Below are 25,464 nucleotides of genomic sequence, written 5' to 3'. Positions count from 1 at the left end.
CATTTTAATAAAACGTTCTTGGTAGTCGCACGAATTTCATTCTTCTAAGCTAAGTTTAATGGAATGGACTTTTTTCTGTGCCCCGGAGTCCCATTCGTCCTGCGTATTTGAGTTAAACGCAATCCGACATTTGTGAATACAATCTTTGAAAGGCACATTCACAAATTAGTAATCCTTTTGTGCCGCTATAATTCCTACGTCATATGCGCTTTCACTTCCTTGAACGCAAATATGGCTCGGCGTAGAGGCCAAACGGATTATATTGCCATGCTCCTCAGCTCTTCGCAGAATCCGGAAAATATTTCCGAGAATAGGTTAACATTCTGATTTTGTATGCACGAACCTAATGCACTTGAGGAATGTGCGTACATAACAACATTTTTGTAATTCGCTGACATTATTTCTTTTACAGCAAAAAACAGACAATTTAGCAGTGAAAAACAAAGACAACCTCTGGCAGTCTAGCGCTGGATTGGGATTCCGAGGGTAGGGATTAAACGATGCTGTCAGTGTGCTGGCCTGCTTTTTAACCAACTGTTTCGTTCAGTTCTGAACCATTGAACTTTACATAAATGGTTCTTGCTTTGTTCCTTCTTCTGTGATGCATCAGAGCAAAGCCACAAAAATGAACGAAATCGCACCATGGAGGCAGTCTGTTCGTTGTTTGGGCAACGTCGAGCGCGTCATTTGGCATCTTAGGTAATTAAATAATTTCTTCAAAAAGAGAAAAATTGTTTGTTTTATGGAGTTTAGTCTATATGTGTGGCGTAATTTGTTCGTGTTGTTTGCGATATTTATATTGCAAAATTTTATTGGGGTATAGTACAAATAATCCGATAACGTACACAAACGCTTATTCGCAATGCGCTGCACTCAGTTGTCGTGGGGTACTCGTGATACACGCAATATGATGCAAATTCACAAACTCAGAGCATCGCAACCTTTTGCCTGCCCGATGGCCCTATTTGTTTTGAGGTTGGATGAAGAACATTCAAGTACATCAAGACTGAACTGCAATGTAAGAGAATCGAGATTGCTGAAATTAATCCATGCACCCTGCTACATGTACCGTCATCCACATCCAATTTGTTGCACGAGAAAATTTGTTACATTGTTGGAGTTAAAAAATCCATTACGTAGTGATGTTGTGCGTCGAAATTCTCAGTATAGGTTCTCGTTTGAATCAGCTAAATTTCTTAGTTCCACGCACAAATACGCATAAATGCACAGTGTCCGCACTGAAAACGGTAGAATTTCATTAAGGGTAGCGCGTACAGTTAGTAATTGTGTTACACACTGTCTTGTCCTGGCATTGCAATTCTCCAACAAGAACATTATGTTGCGCCTTCCCTGACGAATGCTGCACACGCAAGGCCGCGCCGAAAATTCCGTGTCTCCTCTGCTGGCGGTCTGCGCAAACGTTTGCTTCCCGTAATCTGCACTTTAAATCATTGTTCGCACAAAGCTCCTGCTTCGTTTCAATGTTGTGAGAGGGCGAAGAGTGCAACAAAAAAAGCTGTTGAAACATATATAAAATAACCAGAGGGAGAGAGAAATAAAGAGAGAGAGAGAGAGTAAAAGAAATGTCGTAATTAAAACCGCGATACTTTTCCGACGTGTGCGATGTCATGTACATTGTAATTTTTGTGTGGACAAGGTGCAGATGAGACATACAAATTCTTGAAGTTTAGATGTAGTTTAAAAAAAAATAAAAAGCAACGCAACACTGCGAAAAGGGTCGATCTGGCATTTAGATATTCATGTAGGTTTGACGTGTTAGATACAAAATAACGAAAAATATGAGCGTATGCGCCCAATTATAACACCGCAGATATGTATTTGCTAGACAAATATTGACGGGACAAGTTTTCACCATGTTCTAACCAACCTAACATCCATCACAGAATTCCACATTCCTGTGCGTCGCGGTATTTTTATGGAGCGAAATTTTCCACTGGAACTGCGAGCGTTCACAAATGTAGAAATAAACGAGAGAATGACAGTTCATTCCGTTCGAGACAAACCTCTGGAATTTCAACAATGTAAGCCGCATTAGCAACGCCCTACAACAACGAACTCGAGGATTGTGCGCTATTCATGGATAGAGTGATCATGGTACGCATTCATTTGTTTGTTTTGTTCTGTTTCATTTCGGTTTGCCGATCGAATATTTTGGTGTTTTCGCATAGACAGAATTCGAGGCACCGTCTCGCCCTCACATCAATGCATCACTGCCTGGCTGGCTTTCTCGCCTTGCAATTGTCCCGAACGTTTTTCTCTTTTGCCGGCATTCTTCTCGATGATTGTGAAACCGTGAAAGAGATGACAGTGGAAAAGCGAGACGCTTGGCGCAATCGGAGAAGAACGACATTGCGAGGACGGGGAAAAGACCCGTCCCGCTTCTTTATGAGCAGAGCGTTCCCTCAAAAGAGGACGAAAGGAACACGATGCTCGCTTGCTTTGAGCCTGAGCGGGCGTATATGCTTGTGAGTCGAGCTCCGCTGCTTTGCCTGGCTTTATCGTAGGCACTAATGAGCTGTAGTTGCTTCATGGTCAGCTCCTATTTGTTCGCAATTTGGCCGATTTGGCTGTCTCCTACTTTGTTTGTTCGTTTTTGCATTCCTACCTTCAGTCTGTTATGTACATCTTGTGGCTCTTGTGAGGCAGTGGAACACCTAATTTTAGTGTGTTCCGCATCCGTTGTGCAGCGGGCACTGCTCATCAAGGAATATGAACTTATTGGACTTAAGTGCACGGCCCTTAATGACTGCCTGTTCCCGGGAGCATGCGCTGCTCGGCGTGACCAGGCCCAATAGAGCCCTGCTAACTTTCATAAATAGGAGATAGATAGCACATGACACAGCACGCACACAGTCAGTCACAGTTGGTGCCTCTTGCGTGGTATGCGACATTTCTGTCACAGCCGCTTGTCCAAGTTCGTCTCTCTTAAAAACCTCAGCAGTGCCTTCGTCGCCTTCAGCTGCGATGCCTTCTGTTGACGACATGCAATAATTGTTTCAACAGAGATTTGTCTACTGTCAAGGTGCGCTAGAACGGACGCCAGTGACTGTCTCTGAACATTATATACCGGACAGTCGCACAGGACGTGGTGTAGCGTCTCCTTGCAACGACAGGAATCGCAAAGAGCGTGGTCTGCCATTCCAATCCGAAAGAAAGAGGATTTCGCAAATGCCACCCCTAGCTATCTTTAAATCTCCCCCACCCTGTTCCCATGTGTAGGGTAGCAAACTGGTTTTCCTAAACTGGTTAACCTCCCTGCCTTTCCTTCTCTAATATTTCTTTTTTCTTCTTGATAAACAAGACTGATTTGGCCCGGCATTTAGCGACATTTTTTTATGTCACTACTTATTTTTGTCCCCGTCTGTGTTATTTGTTTTACTTTCCTGCTTTCTTTTCTCCTATTTTCCTTTCCTCTATGTTCCCCCTTCCTCTGAGGAGCAGGCAGGTGTTGTGCCCCATTAGGTTGCAGTTTCCTGTCTGATCCCTCCCTATTTCCTCGGTGTCGTTGTGTGTCTTGTATATCCAAACCAAATGATAATAGTAATAATAATATTAGCTGACCCGAAGGTCGCGGGATCGAATCCCGGCCGCAGCGGCTGCATTTTCGATGGAGGCGGAAATGTCAGAGGCCCGTGTACTTAGATTTAGGTGCAGGTTAAAGAACCCCAGGTGGTCGAAATATCCGAAGCCCTCCGCTACGGCGTCCCTCATGTTATATAGTAGTTTTGGGAGGTTCAGCCCCAGATATTATTAATAGTAGTAATAGTAATTATACATTTTTACGACAGCTTCCAAGTCGTTATTGTTACCGTGAGACTTTAAACTTTTTGAGCTGGCTATTTGGGTGACAGAAGCTGGTCCATTCCTTTGTATAGAAGTTGGTATCTCTCTTTAGCTTCGAAGCATAAAAATATCGCGAAAAAATTTTGGTTTTATTTTTTCCTTTAGTGTACCTCACGGGAATAACGTGGCCGATTTGTCGGGTACGAGATTTTGTGTACGGATCCTTGAAGTGGAAGAATTGATGCCTGGGCAAGTTGGAATTGGTTATGCATGTTCCTTGAAGTGGGCCCATACTTGTTTAATGACAGTGCAACATTTTATTTCGCCTTAAACGCTCGTTGTCCTACAGATGAGGAGTCGGAAATGTAATGTCATTGCTAAGTGCAATTGTAGCTGTACGTCGTCATTTTGAATAATGAAGATTCTTAGAAGATCCACTTATTCCTGTCCTGCGACAAACAAACCAGACTATCTTTTAAAACTGTGCAAAAATCTTAAACTTCGTGGGTCTCGGATTGCACACCTCTTTTCGGTGAGCTAGTACATTTCATGATGAAACAAGCGCAATATGCATGAAGACATAGTAAGGACACAGTACGGAGCGCTCCGTCCTGTGTCCTTTCTAAGTCTTCATTCATATTGCGCTTGTTTCGTCATGAACTTTTAGGAACATGCCCAACTGGCAGTCATCCTAAAAGTACATTTCAACAGGTAGATATTAATTGCAAAGTAAATTGGAATTCATAATCGAATAGGCCGTCACGCAGTATCCTTGTGTTGTTGAGGACGAGTTAATAGGTTAGTCTACAAGAAACAATTCATACTAGTACTTAGCAAAAAAAAAAAGAGAATACCTTTCAAGGGTTCGCCTTCCCAATACAGGGCAAGCGTTGCACACTTCTAAGAATCTAAAAAGCTTTCTTTCGCATATCAAATGCAGGAAAAATTTACAAATACAATTAAAACTCAGCTTATTCAGCAACCCCAGTCTGTGGTCGCCATGCTGGAATAAACGTCGCATCGGCACGGCAGATATTTGAAGACTTTGTAAAGTAATAGTTTATTCACTTGATATGTGGTTTCACTTATTGTTCGAAAATGCATCAAGACACGAGGAAGCAGAACTCAGTCTCTGGAACACAGTTATATTGTAATGTATTCAACGGTTACGCTGTAAATTCCAATATGATCTCATTCGCGAACCCACCTTAATTATTGCGATTAGGTTTGTGATATATAACTCTCGCCGTATGGAGCTTTTTTTTTAATATTCTCGGTATTGTCGTGCACTTGGTTTGTTTGTTTTTTGTCATGCACAGAGCACTAGTCACGCAAATAAATGCGCCAGAACTATGTATAAGGCACAAACTATCAAAAGTGACAAGAATTCATGCAGGAATAAATTACATGCGCCAGGTTATATGGACCGTACCGAGCGTTTCAATGTTTTTACTTAATTGTATAAGACCTCGGTAAGCGAGATTGTCGGATAAGTTTGCGCAAGCGGAGAGATGTAAGATGCTTGTCTTTTTAAGACACGATTTTTCTGTGTGTCGATCTCACCAAGAGGATTTCGAAATATTAGTTTGAAAATTGAAAATACGGTAGAAGTTCCGGGGAATATCGCAGCTTGAAGAGGTGAAACATTCATCAATGGCGGTATTGCTTGAACAACCCTGCTCAAGAATTTTTCGCAGTTTGAATAACTTATTGACATTCTAGCCTTACGCGCGCCAAGACCGCAATATGATTAAGAAGTAGCTTGTAAGCTGGTGACCACATTTCGTTCTGTGAAGTCCCCTTTCTTTTCGACCTCTTTATGTTTTTCTTTTCTTTTTGCACTTCGCCTAACTTCAAAATGCGGCCACTACAGCAGAATGGCAAAATCTCTCGGCTGAAAATATTTCCCGACAGACACGTGTAACATCTCTACAAAGAAAACAGCGTTTCTTCACTATTCAATCGTATTAACCCTGCCGGAAAATTCATGAATTGCAAGAACACGCCCATGTGGAGCCCCTGAATCGAGAGCCCACCAAACGGTTTCTACTGCATGATTTTCTAATCAACTTTCCCACCAACCCGCATTTCCAACTAAGCCTACCCGCCCTTACAGTACTTAAAAGAGGCTTTTCGGTTTCCATCGTTTATCCGATGAGCTTATCTTATTCATTTAGTTCATTTCTTGTTTTCTTTTACCGGGTGCCTATCTGCGTTAGAGGCAAGCAGTAGGGTAAACCTGAAGTGGTGTGTGGTGTGCACAGTGACATTCAATTTACCTTTACACTTCTTGGGGCGAGCACCTTGCAGTACCTTAAACGTATTTCGGCTAGGTTCGGATAAGGAAATAGAAAGCAAAATCTGCACGAAATTTCGCACGCTATGCTTGTGACCAAGAAAGGTGCTTTTTTTTTCTAGCTTTGACTAGTAGCCTTAAACTGACAATGAACACTGGCGTGCTCGAAACGTGCTGTGGACGTGCAAACCTTTAAGAATGACGGCTGGCTCAGATTGAAGCTTTATTTTTCACAGCCGCCGTTTTTGAAAACATTTGTCCTCGAATGGGCGGGAAATCTAGGAATATTTATGCTTTAGCGGTGCATAAAGTAACTAAAACAACCAACAGTTTGCAACTTGCGTGTCCTGCTAATCTGCTAAATAAAATTAAGCTTAGCGCTGAAATAAAAGGAAGTAATAAGAGAATTTTAACCTCGAAACTGTTTAAGCTACAGTAACTTGTGCTCCGTCGCGCGAAACTCCACAGCTGGGTATGCGCCAGAGGAAATGGCCAAGCCCCCCTACTGAGCACAGCAGGTGCGAGCGTGGAGCACGTCAAACACGTGAAAGAGGGAGAGAGAGAAAAAGAAACGGGCATAAAAAGAAAATAGAAAATAGAAAGAGAGAGAGGGGGAGAAAGAAAGAAAGCGATAGAAGGGAAAAAAGTCACAGTTTCGCTGAAAGGGCGAAGCAATGAATGCGATAGCAAGAAAAGCGGCCCGTGGTGGACGCGCTGCTACGCTGCAGAAACATCTACCCCCCGCAGCAACTACCGCGGGAGCAGACAGTGGAAGGGCAAGGTTCTCCCTGCGCAAATATTAGAAGAAGCGAGCGAGCCGGCCGACGACTTTTAAATGCGCCCGTTGCGCTCCTCGCGCCATATCGCTGGTAATGAAGAAACGCTTATAAGCGCCTGCCGTCTCGGAGTCCTGCCAACGGTAAAGGGTGTGTATATAACGCTCGCCGTTAGCTACCTGAAGGATCTGCGTTTTGTGGCGTAGTGGTTAGCGCCGCGCGCTGCCGAGCGAAAGGTCGCAGGTTCGATTCCGTGCCTCGGAAGCATTTCTCTGAATTATTTTTCCTTGGGAGTTTAATATATTTATATATGTCGTCCTCTCCGGCCCCACTAGAAGGGGCCGGAGAGGACGAGCCACTTCAGAGTTCTAGTAAGCTTCGCTACAATTACTTCGGGTACGAAAAGGGAGCCGCCTGGCGACCTAAGAACTTGTCACAGTGAGCGGGTCATGGTAGGCCTTGAGGCGCTCCACGTTTACAATGTCGCGCCCTCGACGGCGCATGTCCGAGGATGGATCGATGGGTTCTATAAGGTAGTTTACAGCGGATGTGCGTTCAACAACACGGTAGGGGCCTTCGTACTTGGGCAGTAGTTTTGAAGAGAGGCCAGGCGCAGTGGTAGGGATCGAGAGCCATACGAGCGCTCCAGGGAGGGACGTCGGCTCAGAAGTGATTCTGTCACCGCTAATGCTCCTCTGTCGCTCTTGGTCATGCGTAGTGAAGGTCTTGGCAAGTTCGCGACATTCTTCAGCAAGTCGGGCGGTAGCAGAAATCGGCGCAAACTCAGACCGATCCGGCTTGTATGGAAGGATTGTGTCGATTGTGTGCGAGGGGTGCCTGCCATACAATAAGAAAAAGGGAGAAAAACCAGTGGTGCTCTGAGCGGCGGTGTTGTAGGAGTAGGTGACGAAGGGCAGAATGGCATCCCGGCCATTCGACTGCGGGTGGTAAGCAGTAGTTTTGCGGTGAACAACGTTGCAATCTTTTAGAATGGCTTCGACGATTTCCGACAAGAAGACACAGCCTCGATCGCTGAGCAGCTCCTGAGGTTGACCGTGACGTAGCATGAATCGGTGGAGCAGGAAGAAGGCCAGATCGCGCGCTGTAGCCGCTGGGAGGGCGGCAGTTTCGGCGTATCGCGTGAGGTGGTCTACAGCGACGATGGCCCAGCGGTTACCAGCAGACGTCAGAGGAAGTGGCCCATACAAATCGATGCCAACACGCCCAAACGGCCGGTCAGGGGAAGGTAGAGGTTGCAGACCTGCTGGCGACAGGTGCGTTGAAGTTTTGCGGCGCTGACAATTGATGCAGGAGCGAACAAAATTCTGCACGTAGCGGTACATCCCTCGCCAAAAGTACCGTTGGCGGATGCGGTGGTAAGTTTTCGATACCCCAGAATGCGCACACTGCGGATCAGTGTGGAACGATTCACATACAGTCGAAAGCCGCGATAACGAAATCCCGAGGGTACGAAATTCTCACCGCAACGAAATATTTTCGGAGCACCGGCGAACGCCCATAGGAGTCAATGCATTTCGTAATTCGCGACTACGAAAGATAGTCATACCGCAGTCCCTCATTAACGAAATTTTTGAAACACGAGTGTGCAAATAATCTACTCTCGCAACATTAACTACATTCGAAAACTGCTGAAATGCATTCATGCTGCACTTAAGTTGTGCAAAACTATCGCTACAGAGTTGAGAAGCAGCCGCCATCATTGTTTACAAAGAAACAAAACAAAACTGGCGACAATGATGATGATGATGGCTTGCCGAAACACCTGCTCGTTATCGCGGACTACGTAGCCAAATCCACATTCCTCATGGAGTTTCGTTCGTTGGCTTGGCTCTGTGCTTGGCTTTGTCGGCTTTGCGCGCACATGGTCGCGTGTGTGGAGCCATTTGTGGAGTCGTCGCTTGGTGCAACGTGAACTGTGTTGCGATTGCTTCGTCCGATTTCGCTGCCTGCGAAGATGCCGCCTCCAACGAAAAAGCGGAAGTTCATCACGCTGGAAGATAAGGCTGCAATCATCAGTGAGGTGGAAAAGGGCAGGAAAAAATAGACATCGCCGAAGAATTCGGCGTTGCGTGCAGCTCGCTGTCCACGATTCTGCGCTGATCCAGCGGAGCCGGAAGAAGGTTCACCTGTAGGCGCACTTGATGACGGTACTGGTGACAGCGCAGTGCCGCCATCACTGACCAGTGCATGGGGCGAACTTTGTGCCGTGGCAAACGAGATTCCCGATCGAGAGGCATGAAATTGCTGCATGGTAAGGCCCGCCAAAGCAAACTTACTGACTTTTGGAAATAAAAGGTGTTTTTTTTTGTAAATTCCGTCTCTTTTCTGCCGCATTCTCGCGCCAACGAAATTTCCGCAAGAGCGAAATTTTGTGCTTTCCCCGTCGATTTCGTTATTGCGGGTTTCAACTGTATATCAGAACGCAGGCTACGGGGTATTACTAGTAGCCACTGGCGGCCGTCGCCGCTCTAATTGCGTCGGTGGAGGAGGTCGTCGCGAACGGCAAAATGGTGAGCTTTACGACGCAACGCGCGAGTGGATGGTGTTGCCGATGGATCAGTCAGCAAGTCTATCAGTGAGGCAATCCAGCGACCCTTGCGCTGTTCGGTAGCGATGGTGTGAATGTCGATGGAAGAAACGGCAAGGGGAGACACTGAGCTGTGGGCATTGTCGTCAGGCAAGGGAGAGCGCGACAGGGCGTCGAGGTCAGCATGCTGGCGTCCGTTGCGTTACAGTACGCGGATATCGTAGTCTTGCAGGCGAAGTGCCCAACGGGCGAGACGGCCTGAGGGATCTTTCAATGACGACAACCAGCACAGCGCATGATGGTCGGTGACGACATCAAATTGGCGACCCTACAAATAAGGTCGGAACTTCGTAAGGGCCCAGATGATTGCCAGGCATTCTTTCTCCGTGACGGTGTAATTGGTCTCGGCTTCAGTAAGCGTGCGACTTGCATATGCCACGACATATTCCGGGAACCCAGGTTTGCGCTGTGCAAGGACAGCGCCGAGGCCAACACCGTTGGCGTCCGCTGGGCCCTCTGCGTGGGAGCCCAGTATTCAACCGCTGAGCCATGCGGGTGCTTGAAACTGTTTTGCAAAAAGGTCCTATACAGGCTTCATGTCGGGAAGGAACCACATTAGCATATGCAATATAGCGTGGTAGAAGAGTAAAATAAGCACCAGGCGTCGCACAACGCAAGTTCTGTAACCAGGCGTCACACAATGCGAATTGCGCAACGAGTAGCTTGTTGAATGTTTCCAACCCATTACAAAGGGCTCTGCCATAATTCTTCATCGTCATCAGGCACAGCATCAACAAAGTGCGCATAATGCTTTACATGCGTTTAGCAGGTACCAACGCTCTCCGTAGAATGACGAAAAATGGCACAGTGCCTGCTGCCCTACTTCTCAAAAATTACGATGATTTACAGCGTAGTGGGTTCCTCGCAAGTGCACTTGTATTGGTTACCAAGGAAGCCCATAAGCGCATTATCAATTTCCTCGCGGTCTCAGTAAAGTTCTTCGCCCCCCCCCGTCTCTCTCCCATGTCATCGTATGTTATACAGCATGGCGGGAGAGGGAAACAGTGACCGGGCGTCACCCAATGCAAATTACATAGCTGGTGGGCCGTTTAAAGATTCCAACCCATTACAAAGGGCTGAGCCATAATTCTTCATCGCCATCAGTCCTCGCGTCAACAAAGTGCACATAATGCCTTACAGACGCGTAACTGGTGCCTCGCTTCTTCGCAGAATGACGAATAATGGCTTAGTAGCGGCTTCCCAACTTCACAAAAATTTTGATTTATGGCGTAGTGGGTACCTTTCTAGTGTACTTGTATTGTAGCCCCAAGAGAGCTTAACGGGCTCTAGAAACGCCGCTCTTCCAGCTTTCGCTGCGACTGTGCTGCGGTTTCAGCGCAGGCCTGGCGGTTTTTTAGGTCCCGAAACGCACAATACGGAATTTTTTTTTAGGTTCTGTCATGAAAGATGGCTAAACAAATGGCACAAAGATACTTCTTTAAATATGCATTGTTGAATTTTATGTGCCACGGTCATTTCTATTGCTTTTTCTATATTGTTACTAATCCTAAAAAACGAGTAAATCAAGGAAATGAGGCTTGTTTAAATTGGCTTATAAACCGCGTCCTAATTTATGGAACTGTTGAAGGTGTAGGCGCAAATGAAAAGCCTAACATATTTACGGGTGTATAAAAGGTGTTTGGTTGTCCCACGGCTAACACACCCATGTCTAAGAGTTAATGTTTAATCGTAAATACGGTCAAATACAATTTTCCTGCTTCGTTTCTTTAAAAAATTATGGTAGCTGTGAATGACTACTAGAAAAATGCAATAAGTTAGTTTTCGCACGCGTTGTCATCAAGTTCACGTGTTAAACACTTGCGTGAGCACCAGATGGTCAGAATTGCTAGAGAGCCTTTTAAGATGCATTTTTTTCATTGTATATATAGCTTATGTCCAGTGGTACCTGCGATATTTCTTTTATAGGCGTATAGGTAAGGATATTACCCTTGAAACAATGGAATATTCCATTGTTTCAAACAATGGAATATTCTTAACTCTCTCATGATTTTTATAGTGTTGACTTGGTTCCGGTCGCCATGAATAATGCGATGGAAGTCCATCTGAAACTTTACTTACCGTAAGCTTCTCCACAAAAATAGCTAGGTGTTTAGGTGGCTGCCCGTATGTATCATGTTTTCAGTCTTTCCGTCTGCTCTATTTGATTGTAAATGCTCGAAATAGCATTAACCCGCACCCTCTTTTGAATAGCCTGCATAAATGAAAAGCTAGACTGCACTGTAATTTCCCTCCGTAGTTAAGATATCTCTCCATTCGCTTCTTCGTGTGAAGCCATTTTTTAGCAAATTGCGGATAAAATGACATTCCTTTGTGAGGCGTGCCTGCAATGATGGAGCGCAGAAAGCCACGAGGTTCATAGTCAACGCACGTGTCTTACTAGGCCCGCTGCCATGTTGGGAGTGACGCTTGTTTTTGAAGGTATTCTTATGTCAACACCCATTGCATGTGAAGCGTTTCTGATGCATGCCAACTTGTATATATTCACAGCTTGGCGCCTGATATATGAAAGGAAGGAGCTTCATAACGCACCTGATTTGTATACTTGGTAAAAGTAGTGACGGTTCTCAGTGGACATTTCATTAGGAAAATTGTGATGTTTTTATTCATATTACTCGCCATGTGCACATTTGTAATGTTCATATGGCGTATCATATGATTCACATGACTCCGTGCTTTCGTAAAAGCTGAACAGATGCTCACGAACGAGGCACTATGACATTAATGGAAGGCGAGAGTGAAAATAATGTGTTATTTGTCTTTTTATGAAATGAGACATCTATCTACCGGGAATATAACTGATACTTTATTAGAATTACACTCGTGCTGGCGTCTCTACGCATATGAAATGATGTATCTGTTCATTTGCTCCCGGCAATATAATCGGGACAGCCAGCGGTTCTCGCACGACGGCGCGGCAGCTATAATTTGAATTTGAGGCCTTCGAAAATCTTCCGAATGCTCGACGATTATTCGTTGCTGCCTTCCTTTCTGATTACCATACTAGATCCTCGTTCTGTTGCTATGTCGAATAATACGTCAAAAAGTAACTGCCTCAAATAATACGTTCCTCTTGAAAATCACATTTTCTGTTCAACCTGCAACTGAAATAAGCGATGTTCTGTGAGGCATTGTGCTTCTTTTGTTGCTCTTCACTGTGAGTCGTGTATTTACGTAGGAATACTTCATGTTATGGCTGTAACCCAAGAAAAAAAAAGAAGAAAATCGGCAGACAAGGAAGCATGATCAGTAAGCGTGGGACTTTAGAGAAGCGAGTTCGTTGAGTTCGTTTAATTTTCACATACGCTAATGTCAATAACGCCCTTGAAATCGCGTTTTCTCCAAGACTTCAAAGAAGCGAACGGCGTGGGAAGAGCATGTGCTTCGGTAGCAGCGCGTTGAGAGAGACGTGCCGGCAACAATTTCTAATTTACATATCAGAAGGAGGCTGATTTTGGATCCACAGAATGTAATTTTCTTTCCTTTGGAGCAGCACATGAACAGCAACGAAACAAAAAAAAGGAGTTTGCTGTATTTAAAAGCGCCGTGAAGAGCACAAGAAGAGTACGGACAAACACAATACAAGACTGATGACGAGCGGCATCCTCTCAAATCCGTCTCAGTGCATCAATGAAGACCGTTTTCGGGGCACTGAAGCAGCGCATGTCTTTGACGTAAAAGATGCAAAAGACATCCGGGCAGAGAATGCGTAATGTGGAAATCGATGTTACGCGATTTGCCTATGCCGCATTGGCTCGCTTTTTTTTAGTGATACGTTGGCATGCGTATATTATATATATATATATATATATATATATAATATATATATATATATATATATATATATATATATATGAAAGTGAAATTTAATAGAACCAGGAAAGATGAGTGCCAGGACACTCTTATTTGCATGACATGTTATTGTTGCACTGGCTGTCGTATATTTAATTTACAGCACACTTTGGTCCAAACACCAAGAAAGAGGTGGGGTGGGCACAACAAAAACTAATTGGCAACACATACATATTCAATAAAAGTTGAAGCAATACAAACATGAAGCAATAGAGCACAATATAACAAATAAATATATTTAGGTGACAGTAAGATGCATCCATGAAAGACATCCAGAAGAAATCCTCACGAGTAGGGGCCCACCGCTATCGATGAGAGAGGAACCGGTTAAAACAACTCTCTCGAAATAGGCCCCTAACAAAAATCCCACTGGTTATACACCCACACTTTGTGGCATGTTCCTCCTCTGGAGAAGCTATTAATAATTAGAAAAAAAAACATTTTTTTTTGACTAACGTATATTCATCTGCCATATCCTCTTTTAAAGGAAACGTGAAAAAGGGTTCTTTACCTAGAGAAAAAGGCGATGTCAGCAAATATAGTTTCACTTTATATCTCCCTTATAATCTCGGGGAAAAAAAAAGAAACAGGGAGAGAAAAAGAAAAGAGAAAAAAATGTTTAAAAATAATAACAATAATAAAATGACACGAAAAGAGAGAAAACAAAAAATAATACAAAAGAAAAAAAGAGAGAAAATGAACAGAAAAAAAAGAAAGAAAAAGAGGGAAGAAAAAGAGAAGGAAAAAGAAGAAAGAAGGGAGGGAAAACATGAAAATGAAAAAGAAGATAAGAAAAACAAACGGACCAAATATGTACTGGACATATTGTTATCAACCCTTGCCATCAACGCGGCCTGGCTAATTTGGCAATTATTACATGATTGACTTTGTGTGATTATACTACATGTGCTTGTATAGATGTGATTTGAAGCCGATACAGTGCATCTTTCTTGCGATCTGATAATAATATATTACATTCTTGAACTTGTGTAATTATACTACATGTACTTGTATTGAAGTGATTTGAAGCCGATACAGTACATCTTTATATCGTTATGATAATAATATCATCTCTCAATACCTTTGTAAGAGCCGGTGGAGTTAGGGAGGAGCCGGGGTAGTAAATAAAAGTCATAAAAAAAGAAAAAGAAAACCATAACAACTAACCTGTATTCAAATAAATCCTGTTCAGTCACTTATCAGTTTGACGAGTTTTACAGTAGGCCTCAAAAGGACATACTGGAGGACAAGCTCAACACGGACCCATCTCTCCAGCAGAGTGACCCAACAAAGAGAGGAATGGAAAGCCTACACAAGAGAGACAAGAGTAAAAGAAAAGAATGGAAGACTTGTTAGTCAAGACGAGCTCATCGGAGATCCATTGTATCAAAACAGTTGTAAGTCAAGATGAAGAGAAATCGTAGTATGTAATCTAGAGAATTATGCCCTTGGAGGTGGCTTCGCTGGGTGGTGGGATCAAACCGTTACTTTTTATTTTCTATTTTTTCTTTTAATAGAAATTTTAGTACATTTTGTTCTTTTATCTAATTTATCGATTTTGGCCTGCGATACTTAGGTGGTGCAGGCAGGGCATAGTTTTTTTAATTTATATTTCATTTATTTTCGCCCAACTCCACTTTAAAGTAAAGTAAGGTTATGCATACCATAATTAGGCACATATATGCAATGCGAGACAGTCGCAATAGCTTCTTTTGTATGGTTATGAACAGAAAGAGACGTAGTTATCAAAAACATTATCATATTACTTGCAGGTCTTTCACGATTTGCCAATTATTACCTATGTATTGCTAGTGCCGCTTTATATTTTTTTGCGTACTTACTATGCTTGTTGTTGTCTTTCTATTGAAACATCGAATATAATATAAACATGCTTAGCTTGCTGATTATTGCATTTTCGTTGCTATCACAGGCCCTATTGCCTGTGTAATTCATTGTCTTGTAGAACTTGTTTACTTGACCCGAGTTTTTCGGTGTCTACCAATGAATAATTGTCCTGTTCCCGATTGTATGATGTCGCACGCTTCCAATCGTATTTGGACTATCTCCACGTGTATCCGCAGAAGCAAGACTCATCCACTCATAATATGAAGAGCATGTCGCGAGCTCTTCTCCAAGGGAGCAAATATGGCGCAACCTCGATCCTTTAAACAGGCATGAGAATTTCCACTGAGGCCCTGCTGTATGTGGAATCAACGGCGAAGTCAACAAGCATGTTGCCAAATGTCTCAGAAATCCGCATTACGGACTCACAAAGGTTCTGATAAGAATTATCAGCTAATGCATACGAAGTTTATATTATTTTCGGTAACCTCTACTGACACGATGCCATTATATCTGAACGCCACATGCATGTGGAGGTCTCATACTGTGTCATAAATGAAATATACCGTAACTCTACAGTTCGAGGTCTTTATTTAGCTCGTTTTGCGCGCTACGCCAAGGTGGACATTGTAGCTCAAACATCATTTTTTAAAAGGAATTGAAAATTTGCACTGAGTGGTTGCGTTATATTGAACTAGCTGTAAAGTCAGCGTGCACATTGCGCATGCCTTAGTGATCCGTACACCACTGTGATACAATACGTACAACGCTGCGTGGAAAATCAATCTCACAAGTACTAGGTACTGCACAAACAAAGGTGTTTGTGAGAACCGTACATATTGGACGGAAATGATTCCGTCACAAAACGTATGCAAATCAGATTTCAGAAAAAAGAAACAAAGTGGCATATTTCTGCATCTTCGCACGTGAGTAAGCGCATATAGAGGCCTGTAATTATGCGCAAATGTGTATACGCGTCGGAGCGGAAGAGCTAGGACGTTTGTGGCATGTCAGACAAGGGAGCGCTTCATCGACTGGAAGGCGGAGCCGCCGAAATGCTTTTCCCGTAAAGGGTGTAATTTGCGCCCAAAGCACCAATTATGTGGAGAACAGCTCAATGCGGCTGTATCTAGCGACGTATGTTAAACGTACTCTGGGAAACAAAAAGCTTCATGTCAGCTTATGTACGCTTTTAAAACAAATCGATGGACTAGCTACAGTGGCCGCTCACGTTGTAAGATGCTGCTTTGTTGCCTTGTTGTTTTTTTGTATATATATATATATATATATATATATATATATATATATATATATATATATATATATATACACAAAAAAACAACAAGGCAACAAAGCATCATCTTACAAGACAAGAAATTGGGGGACGCTCAAGCTTCGCCTTTAAGAGTTGAACGCGACAGCGATATCCGGCCTCATCTTCATCGTGCTCTGTTTCGCTTGTCATTATGTTCAGTCACACGGTGTCGCGCACGCGCACGCGCACACACACACACACCACACACACACACACACACACACACACACACACACACACACACACACACACACACACACACACACACGCACGCACAAACACACACACACACACACACACACACTCGACATGCTTATAGCAAAGGTAAAGGTTTCCGCCCTCTTCAACAGCACTTTTATGACAACAGTGTACCAACTACGTGTGTCTAAGAGAATGCGCGCACTAATGTGTATGCCCTTTGTAATGGGCGGCATGATTTAAACCAGCAGCAATTACGCACGTGGTACTTTTTCGAAGTTTCGATGCGCCTACTACGTGTTTGTAAGGGAATACGCGCAGTAATGTGTGTGACTTTTGTTTTTGGTGGCCGGCTTTAAACCACCAACTCGTTATGCAGTTCACATGGCGTGACGCCCGATGGTAATAGACGCTTATACCCCGTCTTACTGCGATATTACATCTCGTACCGTGACACCTGTACACAAGACGCGTATGATTGTGAAGCATTAAAGTTAATTTCAGTGCAGTTCCAAGAGATGGAGTGGCTCTGTGGTAGAACACCTGCTTGTCACGCAGACGGCCTGGGTTCGATTCTTACTCGAACCTAAGATATTTTTATTATTTATTTGATACAAGATGATGATTTTTCGCTCACAACCAACGACGCCAACGCCGACGCCGGAATTTCTGTGGAACGAGCTCTTTAACGATATCGCGTTAATAGCAGCGTGGGCGAGTTTCAATGTAACGGTTCAGACATAAAATTGTTGCTGAAAGTAAAGTGCCAGGCGTGTACGAAATGTCTAAACTAATCTTATAACGCGATAGCGTTCACGAACCCGGCCGCACCGCAGAAAATCTGGTGTCGTATGCGTTGTTTATGAGCATGAAACCCTGACGGATGTGAGGAATAAAAAATCCTGGCAGATGCGACGCATTTTTGAAATCTATTTCATGCGCAACAGTAAGCAAGTAGCTGCCCATGCTGTATTTTTTTGTCTTTGAGCCGAGAGTTACGAGGTGGATTGCCGTCTTTGTACAAATTGAGTAGTTGTGTGCATATCGTGGGCTTACAAGGCACATCAACTTCACTGCACCTAAAGAGCAGCTATGGTCCGACGTAGCGTCGGCACTCACGTTACGGCATAGAAATGACTTTTATCGAAACGAAGTGTAATGAGCTTCCGTCGACGTATTCAAGCGAAGATGGGGCAACTGTGGTTTCTCAGGATAAAGTAATAATTAAGTGTACGCTGTTGAAGACATCAAACGGCATGTAAAAGAATGATATCCATGCGAATCAAGGCAGGTTACAGTTTAAGAAACACTGTCTTACATATACATTGCGACGCTAAGACAGCTGCTTAATACCGTAAAAGCGAAGTAAAAATAATTCTTGAAGCTGTACCGCGAAAAACTCGCGTCAGCGCGTTAACACTCATCGCCATAAAGGTCAAACGGGAAAGAACGAGCAGAACACGTTTTGAGAGTAAAGCGAAACTTAAAAGAAAAAATTCAAAAAAGGAGAAACGACTGAAGGAAGCGAAAGGGCAAATTATTAATAGGGATTAAATCTTGGTGCCAATCAAAAGTACTAACCTTAACAGGTGATGCGGAAAATAGTACAGTGGCAGAACTTCCGATATGCAAATGATGACAGTACTGTAGGATCGCCCGTGGAGCGTAACGTCCTTATATTTTTCTAATGTTGCTGGTTGTGTTCTATAGCGTTCCCCTTTCTCTCTTGCGTCTGGCTAACTACGTTTTCTTGTCTCTTATCTCCTTACATTTTTTTCCTTTTATTTATTTAAGAGGAAGATAATACAGACTGCTTCCGTTTCCTTTAAAGGGGCCCTGCAATACCTTTCTTAGTTATATTGGAATAGTCTCATTATTGACGTATGACTCTTCACGAGTAATATGCCGCAAAATTTTTCGAATTCGTCAAGTCTAAGTGGTGTTACCGAAGTATAGAGATCACGTTCCGCAGCTTTCTCCCTCAACTCAAAGCACGCGAGCGCGCGGAAGCTAGGCAGCGAGTCGACGGAGGGAGCGCAGAGGAGCGAGGCTCCGCGAAGAGCGCCGGCGGAGTTTTTTTCTTCATTTTTTTTCTCTCTGACGTCTGGGCGCAACCACGTGGTCTGTGCCGCCACTTCCGGTCGGCTTGCGTCGTTCTCGTCGAGCGGAGTCGATCGCACTGTGTATCGCGCGTGCTTGAAAACTGCGCGTCGGTTTGGTAATGTTGGGTGTGCACCTCGAACGCCGTAGTGTTTCATCGCTCTGCCAACCATGAAAGCAAACCTGCGCGCTCGTTTGGAACGAATGACAGCTGAGATCGGTTTCGGCCCATACTCCGATACACCGCCTCGTAAGACGGCACTGGAAGACGACCCCAAAGCGCCGCCATTACCGGGACGCCAGCATTGTTATCGGAGAAACGCTGCGCCCTTGCCTCGGTCGATCGTGAGAACGTGCCGACGATGCAGTTCTCAGCTGACGAGGCAACACTCGAACGGCTGCCACTCTCAACGGCACCGGCGATGGTCAAAGCACAGAAATATTCACGTTTTCGGCACTGCGCATGGCGAAGAAAACGGAACCACGCAACTACGAGCCGACGAGCTGTCGGTGAGACCGGAAGTGCTAATATTAATGTTTTTTTTCGGTGGTTTTTAACGCGATAACATAATATAAACATACATATTATCTACTTATTGAACTCAAAATTAACAACGAAAGTAATAATGAGGGTGTTATCGTCTTATAAACGTCAGCCAATGGTGGAACTGCCGACAATCGCGTCATATTTGCGGACTAATACATCATTTGTCGAGAGAAGAGGGAGCGATTTTTCAGCTGACTTTGAGAATTTATTGTAAATTCCAGGCCGTGCGCATCGCTAATATATTTGGCTCGCGCGTTCTCGGGAGCCTAGACTACCGATCGGCAGCGCTTTTTGAGCATGCTCGAAAAGTGTTGCAGGGCCCCTTAACGCGCCTCTTTTCATAGTGTGCTTGCGGTTGACTGTGAACATTTGCTGCCTTTGTTTCTGTTTTCAGTATTCTTTCCATTACAATAATAAGCACGAACCACCGCTACCACGACCGTATTATATATAAATAAAACACACACACACACAACACACACACACACACACACACACACCACACACTCACACACACACACACACACACACACAACACACACACACACACACACACACGCACACAAAACCTCAGGACTGATAAGAGGAGGAGGGCCGAGAAATGCATCTAAGTCACTCAGTGAGAGAGCTTTGGTTCTCGGCGGTAATTAGAAACAACGTTTTTTTTTTTTTTTTGCTGTTGTCCTGGTCACCTCAACACCGCTCATGCTGGTACGCGTCGCGAGAGGTGCCATCGAAACGAGGTCACCCGCCGCGTTTACACCTTTTTAAGTGAAAATTTTTATTCGTGGACTTCCTAGTTGTTGGAAAAAGAAAGACGTTGCTGCGCTATTCGCTATACACGGTAAACAGGGGAGGCGAGTAAGCTGCCGAAAGATGCCGACGTGACAGGAGTATGGAATATGGAAAGCAGCGCCTGATGCCTCTTCTAACGCGCCCACGCAAATGTGTTTATCAATTTTCGGGGCGTTTCTGCTCGTTGTTGGACCTTTCTTTGCTGCGACCTGCTCCTGCTGCTCGACAGCTCTTGAATACAAGAAAGGCATCTGAGCTGAGCGCTGAGTTTTTATGGTCTTTGTGATTGCTTTGTCACTGCATAAAGTGGTGGCCACTCCTTAGCGGTGGCCAATCTTTAGCGGCGGCCAATTATTAGGGCCAAAGCTTCAGATGCCTCATCAAACTCGAAATTTGACCGTCGGCTGCGTCGGCATCAGCACGAGTGGTGCACAAAATCATCTGATGACGTCACACATCGCTAAAAATGTGTGACGTCGAAGAAGATGGCTTTCGCCTCCTAGTCGTCTTAGGCGAATGCATAAAGGACCCTGTGAGTTTTTTTAATGCTAGACCGTCAAAAACAACACAAGAAAAGAGGGGCGCTCATCTCTCTACAGTGCGGCTTTCTCATCACATAGAATCATTCTAAGTTTATTTTGTGCTGTGCCTCAAACAAGACCACAAATGAAGTCTTACTAGTGCACAACGAATATGGCTTACATTACTTTAGCATCCTGCAGAGGCATCTACGAAGCACTTCTGAACTCACATTGGTGAGAATCATAGAACAGTGGTAATGAAAGAGCGCATGCTTGTGCATGTTGGTTATTCAGGACCATCCAATTCGCCCGTGGAGATGAAAGGTCGGACCCGCCGCATATGGAGCGAATAAAGCAAAATATTCAGTCATAACTTTCATACATACTGCCTCACACATGCTGAAGAAGATTGAGAGGATTGCAAGAGTAAATGTCGTGTATTTAGAGCCGAATAAGATTTCAAGTCTTAGCAAAATCAGCCACCATCATGCTAAGAAGCTCCAAAATGTGCAAAGGAGGCTTTGTTGAGTATTAGAGCAACGTTGTATATACGCTAACGTTGTCCTATGGCGAAGCATATATTCGCCAGATAGGTCGTTAGCGCGCCATCATCATAACTTTAAAAAGACGGTGATTTTCTAAGCAAAACACAGAGAGTGACTTAACGGGGACGGCAAAGCGGACTAATCTTATAATCTTGCACGTAGCGTGACGCTAACCGTAGGTTATCATTTTATCGGCCCTTTGAGACCTCACCTGCTTTGCTGCTTTAAAGCAGTTATGCATTTGCACGACTTGTACAAAGAGTCAAGAGTATGCTCCGCCTTTCTTCGGTTCGTACACGCTTCACTGAAATCGCAAAACTTCGGAAGTTAGCACTCTGTTCGTGCTTGTGCATGTTGTCCTGTGTTCTTCAGTGCGCAAGAAAAGTTACCACAGTGATCTCAAAGATAAAGACATTTACCCGGTTTGTGGTATATTTTGAGAACCTTTAAACATCTCAAAGCGTCCAAAAGGAGGCAAGTGGCCGCTTTTGAAATACACACGCCCACCAGGGCTCTGTGCACAGACAATACAGCACGAGTTTCCGTCTATGAATCAAACCACTTCATTCTGTCTAGCCGACGACACAGTCATGTTGTGAGGCAGTGGAGTTCTTCTTTGAGGAAGATGAATTGATGTAGTCAAAAAGCACGTCCCAGAGGCTCTTTAGAAGATGATTCATTCCCGGGGAAGCTTGAAAATTCGAGTGTTCAGATCCCAATGAATACGCGTCTACATTTCTGAGTGGTCTGTCGTCGGTCTTCTTGGCATGAGAGCACCTAAACAGAATTTGTCAAAGAACCACTTCATTTGCTTCCGTGGAGAACGCGCCCTATATTTGAAGCGTAAACGGTCTCAGTGATTGCAGCGATACGAATGAGCATGTCTCCTTCCAACTGCGCTCTCAAGGCCCCCCCCCTTTTGAGCGAAGCACTTGATACGATACCCACGAGGCTCTTCTTACCGAAGCGTGCAGGACGCGTTGAAATTTCATGTTTAGCGGGCGTCTCTACTATCAGCTTCTGAATGATGCGCACCGTTTCTGGGCCAAAGTCTCAGTGGTGAAAGACACAATGTTGAAAATCGAAATATTTTTGTGATTCCTCCTGCCGATTTATTATGAAGTATCTTATCAGACAATCATAAGAGACTTCATGCATAAGAGTCTGTCAAGATACTATATGCAGTATCTTAGCAGACTATCATACTGGGCCATGCCACTAGGCGGACTTTTCTCTTGCTACCTTTACAGAACGGCACGCAGAAATTCTTCTTAGCGATGTACAAAACGTCATCTTGTTCCCGTTGTGTGCATCGCGATGTAGCGTCGCCCTCGAAGTGTGCGTGGGACTTAAGCCAGAGCACCCTCCCCGTCAAGGTCGATGGTTGTTCAGTAGGAGAGTCCGTCTTTTAACTGCATACTGTCGTATTGGTGAGAGTTATCGCTATGTCTAACATTAAAAATGCCCAAAGTTGCGTATTCCTCCTGAACTTCTGTCTTGTTTGGATTTCCGCAATGTAGTTCCCATTAAGCTGAGGATGAGAGCATGGGAGCATTTTGTTTTGAGCAAATTAGAAATATAGTTACGAGAAGAGGGATTGAAACTAATGCGTAAAAAAAGAAAGATTAAATTACCAGTTCACTAACAACAATATTATTTCACCATCAGAATTGACTGCATTCATTTTTCTAATGTTCAAGATACTCGAAGGCATACAATGAACAACAAGACAACATATTCAGATAGAATGCAAAAACATTATGGCTTTCATGTCACAAGAGTGCTTTTCCGGGAGGAGATGCATGTCCTGTTTACTAAGTTTGCGCACGCGCGTTGTGGGAAACTTTCGCGAGTCATAATGGTCCTGTTCAGCATTAGCAAAGACGTTCCGCAGACGTAATAATAACCTAACTCACTTCGTTGCACCTCGTAAGTTATGCTGTCGTAACCTTTTGAGTGATCGCGAGAAATCTCAAGAGTGAACACTCATTAATCAAATGTTGCCAAGATGTTCCTTCTTCTAACTAAAAAAAGCAATGTTTACAGTGTAGTTTGCTTATTGTTTACTTTGTGAACACATAAAGTTTGTATGCCGTCGTTTTCACAAAGTTTGAAAATGCCTTCATATTATATTCCTCAGACATATTGCAAAAAAGATAAAGTTGGCACACTCTTGGTCTGACGGTCCCGACGTGGGAGTCGCCTGCTGCGCGCTGACGCGCGCCTTGGAGGACCCAAATAAAGTTTTTCAACCAACCAACTAACTCCAGTAGTTAGATTAGCCGCATATTTCTTGTCTTCTATTTCGTAGATGTGGGAGGCTTTGGTAGTTGGCCTTTTGGAAATTTCGCCTAAATCAGTGTACTTATACGTTTGCTTCCGCTTCGTTTGGTGAATGAAGTGCACTGTGCACTAAGCAGATTCCCGTTTTTTTTTAATTTTTTGTAGTGACGCAGTAGATCATGGCATAATCTGCAGGTGCATTCAAAAACACAATATTACAGCCCATGCGCTACGCGTTCCGAACTAAATAGGTATTGGCAACCGAAAAAAATAAAAGTATCCGTAAAAAATCAGTGAGTACTAGAGGCGCTGTGCTGCGAGACTTCATCGAGTTGAAGCGGCAATGTATAAATAATACTTTAGATGACTTGGACATACATAAATTTTCGTCCTAAAAAATTGCATGAAGGGGAGAAGTACGAGTAAGCAATGCCTAAACAACCGCAAGTTGTTAGTTGTAGGTACTAAAAAGTGAAACAAAACCTCTATAGATTTACATACGCTTTGTTTTCTTGCTTCCTCCAACTACCAAGGGAAGTTACCTGGCACGACCGCTACATAAAATAAAGGCAACTGGTTTTTCAACTATCACATCCTTCAAACGATCGCGAACTTGCGCCATAGCAACGTCAAAGTACTCAGCATGGACATTTGCACATTCCACATTTAATGCGTGGGCCATTAACTCTATCAATGGAGCAGTGGGGTCCCATCAGGGTTGCCACTGACTTTCGAGTAAATGTCGCCAAACAACGAGCAGAAAGTCGCCAAAAGTCGCCATTTTTTTAGAAATTTCGCCAAAAAGTCGCCATTCTAGATGTGTGCGGCATATCCTAGTAATAGGAATTTCCACTGATGTATAGCCCCGTAGAATACAGTGTCATTCAAAGCCCTTAAAGTATATTGACATTTCTCAATACCAGGCGCATCGCCCTTCACCATGGGAGTGCTGGGTGTACCTGGTTCTCCGACTAGCCGCAAGATGTGCGCGGAGGCGCGAGTATGAAAGGATAAAACGCTCATGATATCCTTCCATCCCTGTGCGCTCGTTTCAAAGGTAAAAGTGTGGTAAACCTTGGGCAAAAGCCGCGAAGGCGTTGTTTGTAGACAGCTTTACATCCCCTCATATGAAAAAAAAGGATTAACAGGTTTATTGAAAGTAGTAAGACAGAATTCTTACAGGTATCGTTCATTAGTGAGTCTTATACCTTTTAGTGTGAATTAATATGATACCGGACGCCACTGTCCCTTTCATATATAATCACTTATATCTACCCGCGTCAATCCAGTGCGTTATAATTGAACAGGTAGACATTGTAAAATGTTATATAGCAATTGTTTTCTTTGCACACGCTCACCGAGAACAGTAGAAAATGCCTGAATAAATAATTTTTTATTGCACGAACCCCCGCGTATCCGCCCATCTTCGCTGTACGAGCTCGATTAGGGGATACTGCAGCGGTGAATAGGTCGCCAAGCTATTCAGAATAGTTGGAGCTTTGGCGGAACAAATGACCGGAACACACGACCAACCCGTCATCTAGCCCCTTCAGAAGCGAAACTTTAGCGAAGCTCTGAAGCATTTAGATGAATCTAGATGAATTGAGTTAGAAGCATCTAGATGAATTGAGGAGATACACACGAGTTACAGGACGGACATACAGAACGGCGCGTAATGTGCACCTCAAAACCCAGAAAAATACAGAAAATAGTGCCGCTCATTCGTTTGGAAGGCACTGACCTTAGGATGCATAACTCAGCGGAGACCTAAGCTGAAAATCGCCAAAAATTCGCCATGTCGCCATTCATAATTTTAGGTCGCCACGGGCCTCTCAAATTCGCCAATTTGGCGAAAAGTAGCCACCATTGGCAACCCTGGGTCCCATTAACTTACAGGAATACGAGCGAGTACATCGTGCGCTGGATTGAACATAGCAAGGCAGTGCTTGTGGGACCACATTCGA

This window comes from Rhipicephalus sanguineus, chromosome 5 (genome assembly GCF_013339695.2).
Source record: "Rhipicephalus sanguineus isolate Rsan-2018 chromosome 5, BIME_Rsan_1.4, whole genome shotgun sequence".
NCBI classification, from domain to species: Eukaryota; Metazoa; Arthropoda; class Arachnida; order Ixodida; family Ixodidae; genus Rhipicephalus; species Rhipicephalus sanguineus.
Note: the sequence above shows the minus strand (reverse complement) of the source record.